Below are 6,530 nucleotides of genomic sequence, written 5' to 3'. Positions count from 1 at the left end.
GCAACCTCTAGCTGCCACACAGAGCAGATGAAACAAACAAACAACACACAAACAAAACAATCAGGAATACAGATTAGGGAAAGACAACTTTAGCAATATTTAGTCTGCGATCAGCTGTCTCTGCTGGAAGGAGTGAGAAAAGCCGTCCAGGTCTGGACGAGCCAGCCCGAGTAGCAACGAGCCCAAGGCTAGGGTAGGCGGGCAGCCTGACGTCCTCCACAGGGGGAGGGGAGGGGGCTGCGCAGCCTCGGGGAGATAAGAAAGGCATCCGAGAGGGCCCTGCATTACCTCCGGCATCTTTCCCACAACAAACAGGGACTAGCCAGACATCTCCCCTGCCTCGTCCTGAGTAGCTAGAACCACTGACCTGCCCATCACCACGTTCTGAGCAGTAACTGAAAAGGGAACTTCTTTCTACGGTTTACTTTTCTGCGTGTGAGTATCTTGCTGAGTGTATTTATGCGCACCATGTCTAAGCCTGACTTCCACAGAGGGCACCAATTCAAGATGGCTGTAAATCACCATGTGGCTACAACGGCAGGGACCCAGGCCCTCTGTGCGCAGAGAAGCGCTCTCAACTGTTTTATAGCTCTTCTTGTCACAACACCCTAAAGTATATAACATTCCACCCACCGCCGCGGGGTTTTTTGTTTGTTTCATTGTTTTGGGTTTGGGTTTTTTCTAGACAGGGTTTCTCTGTGTAGTCCTGGCTGTCCTGGACTTGCTTTGTATACCAGGCTAGCCTCGAACTTACATCGATCCGCCTGCCTCTGCCTCCTGAGTGCTGGATTAAAGGTGTAGACACCATGCATTTAATAGCCCACCAGAACCTACTGCTCCTAATGTGACTCAGTACCCACCGCCCACAGACCAGCCTTTGCTTGCCTCTCGTCCCTATTGCTCCGTAGCCACCAATCTACTCTTTTTTTTGGGGGGGCGGGGGGGTTGGAGACAGGGCTTCTCTGTGTAGTCCTGGCTGTCCTGGACTCACTTTGTAGACCAGGCTCGCCTGGAACTCACATCAATCCGCCTGCCTCTGCTGGGATTAAAGGCATGCACCACCACGCCTGGGAAGATGTATTCTTCTGTGTGTGAAGTGTGTGTAAGTGCCACAGCCTGGAAGAAGTGCCAAGATCTGGAGCTGCACTTACAGGTCGCGAGCAGCCCTGTGAGGGTGCTGAGCACCCAGCTCTGGTCCTTTACGAGGGCTCTCTCCTCCTGCCCCCCACCCACAGCTTTCCCATGAGGAAATCTTAAGTACTTTATCTCTAGGCCTGGCTTATTTCACTTAATGTCTTCCATTCCACTCATGTTAAAAAAAAAACAGGATCACCTAAGAAACCAAATTCTAACTGCCACACACACACACAGAGGGGCGGAGAGAGAAAGGGAGGGAGCGAGGGAGGGAGGGAGGAGATGAGAGCGAGAGAGAGGGGGGGTAGAGGGGGGGAGGGGAGGGCGGAGAGGGGAGGGAGAGAGGGGGGAGAGGGAGAGGGGGAGAGAGAGAGGAGAGAGGAGAGAGGAGGGAGAGAGGAGCGAGAGAGAGAGAGGTTTCCAAAATACCCTTCAACAACTATCCTACATTAATGAAATGTCCGCTGTTTATAAACAAAAAGCTCTTAGGGAAATGGGAAAAATTGGAGGGCTCCAACTTGCTAAGAAAATCCACCATTACAATAGTTTGGAGGTACCTGAAAAAGGAAAAGAAATTGTGGGGCTGGGAATTTGCTGCTAATTAGGCCCATCTTGAAAAGGCGCATGTGACCTAGATTAAGAACAGGAATCGAGATTGACGACTGCTCTCTCTCTCTCTCTCTCTTCTCTCTCTCTCTCTCTCTCCTATCTCTCTCACACACACACACACACACACACACACACACACACTCACACACACACACACTCTGAAAGGGTCACTGTTAAACACTTCGAAGTCTTTAATGCCCCACCCATTTGAGACAACCGCCAGCTCCATCGAAGCTCTCCTCAAGAGGGCCTCACTTTTAGTGAGCGCGAGGCAAAGTCTCGATTAAGTTGTTCGACTGTAACAGGACGGCTTTGCCTGCCTCAAATCCTTGTACTGCAGTTTTCAAAGCCAACAGCTGTGGGGGGTTCTTTGAAGTTTTTAACCCCTTCTGCCTTCTTTTTTTTTTTTAAACACTAACAAAGGCCGTGAATGAACTAAAGTGCGAACTTCCCACATCTGACACTTGCCGCGGAATCGAAGGAATCCCCCGCCCCCCCCCCCCCGCCCGTTCCCACCCTGGCCTCTGGGAAGCCATGGCAGGAAAAGTCGCTAAGTTCGGTCAGCTCGCGCGGATGCTGAGTCCCTAGATGTCGCCCACCCAAGCCATCTGCCCTCCCCGAGAGGGTGCGCGTGTCCAGGCCGCAGCAGGGGCCCCGGAGGCCGCCCGGGAGGACGATGGCCGGACGGAGCAGCAAGGCGAGCAGGGGGGACCTACCGCCCCCCCCACCAAGGCCGCTCGTGCGCGCCTCTTTCCACCTCTCCCTCCCGCGTGCCCCGCTCCGGAGCGCGCAACCGAGCCCCGGCCCGGATCGCCAGCCTTCCCCCGGCCGCGATGGGTCCCCGCGCGGCCCGCAGCCGCCCGCACCTCGTCCTCCTGGAGCCCAGGCGCCTCCGCCTCTTCGGCTGCCATGTCCGAGCTCACGCTGGACGCACCGCCCCGACCAGGCTGCCAGCGGCGGGAGAGGAAGGGAGGAGGCGGCGCTGCAGCGGAGGCCCACCCCGGGTGCGCGCGGGGGTGCTGGGGCGCGCGGGGGAAGGGGCGGGGCGCGCGCTCCGAGGCTGCGCGCGTGGCAGGGTGGTGGTGGGGGGGTGGCGGGGCGTGGTTAGAGCAAGCGTGGCGGGACTCCAGAAACAAGGAGCTCCTCGGGGCGCGCGTGGCGGGTCCCGCGGCGGGGACGCGCGCGCGGAGGAGGGCTGGGGAGGTTGGCGGCAGAAGCCCGCAGCCCCGGATAGGCGCGGGGGGGCCAGGGCCGAGGAACGTGGCTCTTCTGCAGAGGCGCTACCTTGCGGTTTTGCCCAACAACAGGTCTTGCCCGGGAGCCCGCCACGACTGGGCCTGTGTCGCCCGGAGATCAGGCATCTCAGCCCGAGCCAAACCCCACATTTGATAGCGTGCACTTGGGGGGATCAGAAGGCACCCAGGACCCGGGAGGGAATGCGCAGGCCTAAATCTGGTGGAGTGTCTTGCTTCATGGCCAGCCACCATGTCTTAGCTGAGCCCCGATCGTCAGCACAGCGCAAGGGCGCTGAAGAAAGGGTGGGGGTGGGAAGGTAGCCGCTGCTCCTGTTTTGAAGCTGGGCTTATTGTGTCTCCCAAGCTCGCTTCCAACGCTGACTCGCCCTCCTGAGCCTAGATTCCAGGCCAAAATGATGCCGTGTGTTTCTATAGTGGCAAAAATTTTGCGGAAAACGGACTCTCAAAAGCTGGTTCAGGGACCGCGAGATAGCTAAGGAAGTAAAGGCCCTCGGCACCCCAAACCAATATGGAGGAAAGAGAGAACTGACTCCAGCAAGTTGTTCTCCGACCTCCACACGTACCTACAAAATAAATAAGTGGTTAAAAAAAAAAAACAGATCTTATTTCGTTTTCCACGAAGTAAATGAATTCTGAATTATTAGTCACCGTCTAAAATGTTGACCCGTGTGAGCAATTGATTGTTTACATTGAACTTTGGCAAATCCATTTCATTCATATTAGCTGTCAGAATTCTGTTAATATGTAATCCACATTTTATCATTTGTGTTAGGACAGATGTGACAAGTAAATATGGGTAGAGTATTCCTGAATAGCCAAATTGTTGCCTTACTTAAATCTAAACATTATCATGGGGCTAGCAGTGTAAATTATTAATAGAGTTGATGCCTAACGTGTTGGAGACCCAGCCTCACAAATAAGTAAACAAACAGGCAGTTGTAGAATTAACTCTTTTGCTTAATAAACATATATTGCTCGCTTAGATGTTAAGAATAAAATAAGCCAGGGTTGGGGATTTTGCTCAAGGTAGAGCGCTAAGGCCCTGGGTTCGGTCCTTAGCTCTGGGAAAAAAAAAAAAAAAAAAAAAAAAAGAATAAAATAAGCCGATCATAGTGGCCGGTGCCTTTAATCCCAGCACTCAAGAGGCAGAGGGATCTCTGAGTTCGAGGCCAACTTGGACTACATAGTAAGTTCCAGGACAGCGAGGGCTACGTAGTGAGACCTGTCTCAAGGGAGGAAAAACAAAATCTGTTATTTTGAGAATAATGATTTCTCCTAATATCTTGTTGCATATTTTTTTTTAAATAAAGCAGGGTCTCACTGTGTAGCATTAACTGGCCTGGAATTCACTGTATAGAACTAAGAATGGCCACAAACTCACAGAGATCAGCCTGTCACTGCTCCCTGAGAGCTGCGATTAGAAACATGTGCACCACGTATGTTGCTGTATATTTTTTTGTGTTTGATTTTAAGTAGGTCGTTCATGTTATTTCAAACAAGCAGGCAGAAATCAATTCTATTACTTGTATTAATATTTAAAGATGGAAGAACACACAGCTTGAAATTGGCAATAGGATCCCTGAGAAATCCCGCACGAGATGACAAGTGGAAGGGCTCGATAATTCCGAATCCCAGTACTTGAATCATGGCCCTGTTCTTGGCATCAAATGAAATCGTAAGGAAGAATTAACCTGGCACCTGCTCATGTAAGATGAACGAAGCAGTCACTCTCTCCTAGCAGAAAGCTAGGAGGGGCTCTGTGAAACTGGCTTGTGAAATTAAAAGGAACTTCAAAGAGAGAAGTGGTTAACTGGCGGTCCAATAGCTAACCTCAAGTTGAGGAAGCTATTTAGAATGGGAAACCCCTTTTCTTTATGGGAACCCCTTTTCCTCAGCTTGATGGGATTTTCATGGAGGAGATGTGTGTGTTCATGTCGGCAAGCCACAGTGAGCATGTGGAGGTCAGGCTCGACTTTGTGGGGTCCGTTCTCTGCTGCCATCTTTTTTATTTGTTTTCTTTTCTTTTGGGGGCGGTAGGAGGGTTCGAGACAGGGTTTCTCTGTGTAGCCTTGGCTGTCCTGAAACTCTGTATAGACCAGGCTGGCCTCGAACTCACAGTGATCCGCCTGCCTCTGCCTCCCAAGGGCTGGGATTATAGGCGAGCGCCACCACACCCAGAGCCTCTCCTGCCATCTTCATATGTGTGGGTTGTAGGGATGGAATGCGGCCCTCCATCATACTTCCTTTTACACGTGCACGTGCCCTGTTGGTTCTGTTCTTCTGAAGGACCGATATATGCCGTAACTGGTTATGGTGATATTTAAGTATTGTGAAGTAGGTATTCCAAACCTCAGGTTTTCCAGATTTTTAACTCAAATCCTTCTCTTTTTCTTCTAAGTGTGTTGAAATAAGTACTTCAAAGGCCATGGGCTGGGAAGGCTCCAGCGCTGTGCCTTCTTAGGAAGCAAACTGAAGCTCACCGGAAACTGAGGGATAAGACATCAGCTTACCCGATCGGAAGCTCAAGTGATCTCCACAAAGATGCTTTCCACATAATCATTCCTGTCCGTAGCGGCAGAGATGGCGACTCGGCTCACACTGTCACCTGCAGCAGCCTGAGGTCTGCAGAGACCTGACCTTAGGCAAAACCAGATCTTAGCCTGAGGTCTCAGAGACCTGACCTTAGACAAAACCAGATCTTGGCCTGAGGTCTGCAGAGACCTGACCTTAGACAAAACCAGATCTTGGCCTGAGATCTGCAGAGACCTGACCTTAGGCAAAACCAGATCCCTGGCCATATCACAGAAATAACTTTAGAGCTAACCTGTTTGAAGCAGAGTTGGAGTTTATTAGAAAGAAACAGAAGAAGCCGGGCAGTGGTGGTGGCGCACACCTTTGAGCCCAGTGCTTGGGAGGTAGAAGCAGGCAGATCTCTTGGGAGTTCAAGGTCAGCCTAGTCTACAGAGCACTTTCCAGGACTGCCAGGGCTACATAGAGAAATCCTGTCTCAAATAAATAAATAAACAAATAAATACGTAGATAAATAAATAAATAAAAAGGAAGTACTGCTTAAGTGTCTAAGCCATAGACTCCTCACCCTGATGGTTTTCATCACATCTCGAAGGGTTGCTAAGAAATGCTTTTTCCCCTCTTTTTGATAAGTAAGATTCGAAGGTGGCTCCAGAGGTTCCCTGAGTGGGATTACAGTGAGGTGAGATACAATCAGGAGTCACTAGGATTGCACAAGTAGCTGGGACATGCTCCTGTACTGTAACTGGGTTTTCTGATGAGAGTCATAATAAACTGTAGGTTTATAGGTAGGAGGTGGGGGAAAGCCTCAAGCAAATGGTAAGTGGGTAAGTGTGTTGGGATCTCTTTTGTGCATGTGTGTGTGCAATGTGAGTGCTGGTGTACATGGTGTATGGAGACTATAGGCTTACCTTAGATGTACCATCCAACAGTTTTTCTTTCTCCTATCCAGCTGCCCCCCCACCCCCCACCCACCCCATCCACCCGCATTTAACAGCACTC

The 6,530-nt window shown here is 51.1% G+C and overlaps 1 long non-coding RNA gene across 1 annotated transcript in view; it reads right to left on the bottom strand.

Annotated features, from left to right (window-relative positions):
- LOC127184256 (uncharacterized) overlaps window positions 1-5,918 on the bottom strand; it is a 24,082-nt gene extending 18,164 nt beyond the window's left edge. The window contains exons 1-2 of the long non-coding RNA XR_007830104.1: window positions 5,771-5,918; window positions 5,681-5,725 (exon numbers count right to left, since the gene is read on the bottom strand). This is a non-coding gene — a long non-coding RNA (uncharacterized LOC127184256). The remainder of the gene's footprint in view (window positions 1-5,680; window positions 5,726-5,770) is intronic.
- Window positions 5,919-6,530: the final 612 nt, after the last annotated feature.

This window comes from Acomys russatus, chromosome 32, assembly GCF_903995435.1.
Source record: "Acomys russatus chromosome 32, mAcoRus1.1, whole genome shotgun sequence".
In the NCBI taxonomy this organism is placed as follows: Eukaryota; Metazoa; Chordata; class Mammalia; order Rodentia; family Muridae; genus Acomys; species Acomys russatus.
The sequence above is the reverse complement of the archived record's forward strand: the minus strand, read 5'-3'. Positions and strand labels throughout refer to the sequence as shown.